At 41.6% G+C, this 6,000-nt stretch overlaps 1 long non-coding RNA gene across 2 annotated transcripts in view; it reads right to left on the bottom strand.

Moving 5' to 3' along the window:
• Window positions 1-1,626: 1,626 nt before the first annotated feature.
• LOC140700152 (uncharacterized) overlaps window positions 1,627-6,000 on the bottom strand; it is a 75,699-nt gene continuing 71,325 nt past the window's right edge. The window contains exons 1-2 of one of the 2 annotated variants that reach the window (XR_012078410.1): window positions 2,025-2,086; window positions 1,627-1,917 (exon numbers count right to left, since the gene is read on the bottom strand). This is a non-coding gene — a long non-coding RNA (uncharacterized lncRNA). Of the gene's footprint in view, window positions 1,918-2,024; window positions 2,087-6,000 lie in introns of those variants that run through there. The other variant, XR_012078409.1, reaches the window with a different exon arrangement.

Below are 6,000 nucleotides of genomic sequence, written 5' to 3'. Positions count from 1 at the left end.
CAGTGCAGACCTGCTAAGTTAACCCTTTCCTGCACAAACAGACATTATCTATAAGTGAGTAAGCTGACAATCTGAAAGCTTAGGTTACTTTTTCAATATCTAGCAGATGTAAACCTGCTATGCAGGGTTTGGATCTACTTTTGTTTGCATCCAAAAATCTGTGCTCTTTCCATTATTAACTCACTGCCTCTTCTCCAGGTCCTGAAAGTCAAACAGGTGACTAGACATGATTCTGAAAAAATGAGGGGGTCGATAAAGTTCTAACACAAGGATATGGCATATGGAGATCAGTGTTGTAGGAAGATTTCAAAATTTCATTTCAATATCAAGGGGGGAAATGATCCATAAGAGGGAAACGAAGAGACAGGTATCAGCTGAGAGATTTCTTTCAGTAATCCAAGCAGCATGCAATAAGCTCATAGCTGTTAGAGTATAAAGGAAGGTGTATGTGAAATAGTTCCAAGCAAGGAAATCACAGAACTCTGTTAAAGACTGGATATTGGGAAGAGAGAGAAAAGGAGAGTTCAGATGATACCAGAATTTCTCATGATACTCATTAAATGCTCTTTATGCTTGCTTTACACCTGATGGCTTCCTTTAATCCTCACCACAATGCTGTGGGGTTGGAATTATTATACTATTTTTACAGACAAGGAAACACAGCCTCTGAGAATTTAACTACCTTGCAAAGGTCTTAAAAGTTTTCATGCATACCTCATTACGCCTGAGTCAGAAAGCCCATGCACTTCCCTAATCATTGTGCTACCTTCCTTTGGAGGTTAGGAAAACACTGACGGCTCTGTCAAAGGGGAGGGAAGTTGACTGGTTCAGATTTGGAAGTGCTAAACTTGAGATGAACAGAGTTGCAGCTATGTGGAGATATCTGGGATTAATTAATGGCTCTTACAGTTTTTTAAATCTTCTACAGTCTACCCTTGTTATCAGTGCATATTTTTGTGGATAACTCTGCTTCATTATTTAACATTTCTTTAGATAAGCTTAAAGTTCAAAGACTAGTGTGCAGGCAAAATGAATATATTTTAAATTTGAATTAAAAATAATTATATCCCCTTAAAAAGTAGCTGGCCTACATTTTGGACCTCAGCAGTTTGCATATAATTCCGTGTGCATAAGGCAGTAATACTCAGTAAAAACAGATTGATACTGGCAAGGAAAAAAAAAAGCATCCAGATAGAATGAAGCCAAAATCTACTCAAAGGACCTAAAGATACAAAATTGTATCCTATGGAAAAGGGAAGTGCTTGGTTTCTTCCTCAGACTCAACAGGAAAACTCTCATTCAACACCCACCGAAGACCAGGAAACTGGTGGTGTTATTTCCAACGGAAAAAGAACACGTTCTAATTTACAGCAACCTTGAAACCTGGCATGTAAAATAAAATCACACTCAGAATGTCCTATATCTACTAAATTCTGAAACTACCTTTTTTTCCTCATCCTTCTCTGACAGGGTCACAGCTCAGCCCCTGAAGGTCGAGGTTCGTAATCAGGAGATACTCCCTCACCCCCTCTGCTAGGTGAGTAATTGTTTGGTGTTGAGGCCAAATACAGTATTTGAATGAACCCAAGATATTCTGGAATAAAAGATAAAATTTGACCAAATCTGTTCACACAGGAGAGTTGGCTGTATTTTCGCAGGCCGGAAACGCCATCGTAGAGTCCCCCTGGCTTCTTCGCCAGGCTGGTGGTTACCTCGCCTGAGGCACAGCGCACGGTGCTCTGAGGGCTCAAATTGAAGAAAATCTCTGAAGAAAATCTTTGACTTATCTGTATCTGTAAATACGGGACTTATCATATCCAGGAAGTGCCATGAGAGTGGTTATTGCTGGAACTGCTGGCCCTCCGGGACAATGCAGGGTTTCTTAGTTTCCATTTCTGAGTATGAGTCACAGCAGATCTAAACCAAGAAATATGGATTGGTGATGAGAGAAAAGACTCGCTAACCTTTCTTCTCTAAGAATATTTCTACCAAAAAGCCCTGATGATTCCCATGATTTGTCTTACTGTTTACACTTCAGTTTGTTAGCTAAGTAGCATCGCGATTCCCGTACTATCTGATCCATTCATGAAAGCGGGTCAGAATTTCGCTTGCTTCTGTGACATCACAGTCAAGACAAAATTTAAACTTGAACATGGCCTGCTCACCTCCCCCTCCTTCCTTATTCCTGGTCCTACCACCGGCTGCACCATAAATTCAAACTGCTAAAAACTCAGTTGTCTCATTTGAGTCTCTGCACAAGCTGTTCCCGCTGAGTGGAGTGACCTGGCAAGCCTCCAGTTTATTTGAGAGGCTAATTCTTACACATCCTTCAAAGTTCAGCTCGGAGCCATCATTCTAGACTGCCCTTCCCGGGCTCCACTGACCCCCGTGTATGAGGTCACCCCCCTGCCGGGCTCCATAAGCAGCCTGTCCTCAGTCCTCCCACAGCACAGAGAGTGAATCATATCTGTCCATTCCAGCGTCCAGTGCTACCACTAGCCCATGAGTTCCTGGAGGTCAAGGACAGCATCTGTCACCCTGGGATCCCCACGATATCATCTGTGTGCTAGTAAGGGTTATGGGATGAATATATGAATAAATACAGTTAAATACATACTTTAAAGTAACAATCTGCTGTTGGAAAGTTAGTACAACCCAGACAGACACATCATAATGAGGTGTGATCTAAATAACAAATGGCTTCTATGAAAGACTTTTCTGCTCCCAGCTTGCCCTCATTGTCCTTTTCCACTCGGCCACAGAATGGTCCTTTTGAACAAAAGCCAGAGTGTGCATGGCCCTTCGTGACTACTGGGCCTGGATTACTTGTCTAGTTCTGTCCTTCCCACTGCCCTCCCCCTAAACCCCACTCTGGCCACATTACTCCACTTGCATGTCTCAGGACACATTGGGATCACTCCTTCAGGGTGCCCGCACAAAGGAGGCACCCAGTCAGTGTTTGTTTAATAAGTGGAAAAGCCCAAGCACCCCACGATGTACCAAAGCTTGTCGATTGCAACTGAGTGGGAAAATCTTAGCTACATTTATGTTCAATGGCCTCCTGTATGCCAGGCACTGAGTTAGGTACCAGGAGAATAAAGATGAATGAAGCATGGTCCCTGTACTCTTAGAATTTACTATATAATGGGATAAGAATAAAAGACGCATAAGTCGATAATCTATTTTTAAAAGTGAATGCAATAACATAAATCGAATACAGTAAAATAAATGTTTGCACAGCTCAGGAAAGACTTCCTAGAGAGGATGATTCTTGAGCAAGTCTGATGAATGTCTACCAGTTTAAGAAAGGGCACTTCAGGAAACGGGCATGGAGATACGAGACAGTATGGCATGGGCTAAAAGCTGTAAGTAATTTAAGCAAGGCATGGTGGTGACGTGAACTAAAGCAATTGTAATAGTGATGCAGAGGAGGGGATCCATTCAGGAAACAGAGACCTAGGACCAGCATTCTTGATGATGATAAAACTGGGGAGAAAGGGGAGAGGGGAAAGTAATGAGATGGTGGGAAAGGAGCAGGTTTGGAGTGGGATGGGGAAGAAAATGAGTTCCAGTTTCAGCATGCAGAGTTTAGATATCTGGGGGACAAGTCACTACAAGCAGTAGACAGTTTGATACATAAGCCTATGTGTGCAGCTGGCAGTTTGATACAACCTAGGCTCTCACCTTCAGAGAGGGAAATCTAAGACCAGAAGAGCACATGAGATTGCTAAGGAGAGTACATGCAGAAGAAGCAGCAAAGAACCAAGAACACAGCTCAGGGTCGCAGAGATGAGGCAAAGGAGGAGGAGTCTAGGAAGACTGTCAAAGGGAGCAGGAAGAAGTTGCATAACCAGGAGTGAGTAGTTGATGAAAGTCAAGGACAAAGAGTTTGAAAGAAAGAAATCAAGAGTGAAAATTGCAGGAGAGTAGTCCAAGGTTAAGGACAGGAAAATAATCACTGGGTTGGCAAGACGAGTGCCATCGGGCTGACTCTCACTTAGGCAGGGAGGATTCCGAGGGGTGATGGGGCGAAGCTCAACTTGCAGAGAACAGATGCATGAAAAGCAGGTGAGGAAGAGGAGGCAGTGAGTGTGGGATGATCCTTAAAGAAGCCGAATGAGAGGGGAAGAAAATAAGGAGGGTAACCTTGGAGGTGAGCAGGGAAAAGAAATGATGGTATCATGGTCACAGGAAAAATGAGAAGATAGCAGAGTTATGAGCACGTTGGCAACTGGGGAAAACAAGCCACTAAAACAAACCAAAAAAAAAGGAAAACAAAGGGTTGCTCCTAAAAAATGAGCTCCTTGGTGCCTTGGATTGTGTCTGTTTCTTTGCTTCTCCCTGAGTCTCAGCACAGTGCCTGGCGCACAAGTATCCAAGGTCTGCGGAATGAATACATAGTGAGTAAATGATGAAGCAACATCCCAGAGGAAACCAGCAGAAAGTCCTCAAGGGACTCATGTGAAAACTGACCTTGAACATGAAAAAAGACACCACATCCTCTGAAACAGTAAGATCTGAAGGAAGAATAGATTTCTACATCAGAGCCTTTTCACACTGGCAGATTAATTTGTGGACTGGCAAATGCAAATGTTTAAAATCTGCTAACTGAGTTACTGCTTTATTTACTGTTTCATCACCTCCTGAATTGGATATTTTCACAAAGGCAAAAATTTATTCTTTCTGACCTTCTGAGCTATATTTCTATCATACTACTCCTTCAAAGACATTAAGACCCTTAAGAATATAAAACTGGACTTTTTTAGCTTATTTTTTTAAGATAATGAAGCAGTTTTGGGTTTACAACAAAGCTGAGGGAAAGGGAGAGACTTCCCATATATCCCTTGCTCTCACCCACATACAGCCTCTCCCATTATCAGCATCACCCACCAGGATGGTGCATTTTTTACCAAGGATGCACCTACACCGATACATCATAATCATGAGTCCATAGTTTATTTTAGGGCTCACTCTTGGTGTTGTACTTTCTATGAGTTGCAACACGTATCCATCATTGTAATGTCTTACAGATTATTTTCAGCTAAAAATCCTCTGTGATCTGCCTATTAATCCCTCCCTATCTCCAACCCTGGCAGCCACTGGTCTTTTTTATTGTCTCCATAGTTTTCCAAAGTGCCATATACTGGGAATCATAGAGCATGTAGCTTTTTCAGATTGACTTCTTTCACTTGGAAATATGCATTTGCGTTTCCTCCATGTCTTTTCATGGTTTGACATCTTGACTTCTAATTCTCGGCAACACTAAATGCAGTGTCTGGTATATTGAAGGTATTCAATAAATGCTTGTTGAATTTATTAGCATAAAACTATTAGAGTCAGAGGCAATGTACTTGTATTTGTTTCAAAATGCTGGGTAAAATTGACTTTATTCTATATGGTTAATGTTTAAAGAACTTCAAACGTTAGGACCATTTTTAGGTTTGACATTCAGGAAGATATTCATCAAAATAGCTGAGATATGACTACCTAAAAAATTAGACCCACATTTGCCTTCAAAATGGTCACTAAATGAACTGAAAATGCTCTTTTTATTATTATTTTTATTGAAGTACAGTCAGTTACAACGTATCAATTTCTGGTGTTCAGCACAATGTCCCAGTCATGCATATACAAGAAAAAAAAGAGGACACTAATGAAAATGCTTCCTGAAAACATATCCATCCTGGTCCTCTTTCAAGTGCTCCACTATTAGCATTCAGGGCATGGTACCAAGAAGGAAAATGTTTTCAACTTTCTCAAACCCCTTACCGTTCCCAGATCATGCCATTCCTCCCTGCCCTTTCATCTCTGCCTGGAATTCTCTTCCATCTGTATTCACCTGGCTCACTTCTACTCATCCTCCAAGATCCAGTTCAATCGCCAATTCAGTTATAAAGCCTTTCCCAGCCCTGTGTCTCACAGTTATTAATACTTTATTATGACACTAACCTGCTGTATTGTATTTATTAATGAGATGAATTCAGCCAGGCATACCTTCTC

Source organism: Vicugna pacos, chromosome 12, assembly GCF_048564905.1.
Source record: "Vicugna pacos chromosome 12, VicPac4, whole genome shotgun sequence".
NCBI classification, from domain to species: Eukaryota; Metazoa; Chordata; class Mammalia; order Artiodactyla; family Camelidae; genus Vicugna; species Vicugna pacos.
Note: the sequence above shows the minus strand (reverse complement) of the source record. Positions and strands in the feature narration are given on the sequence as shown.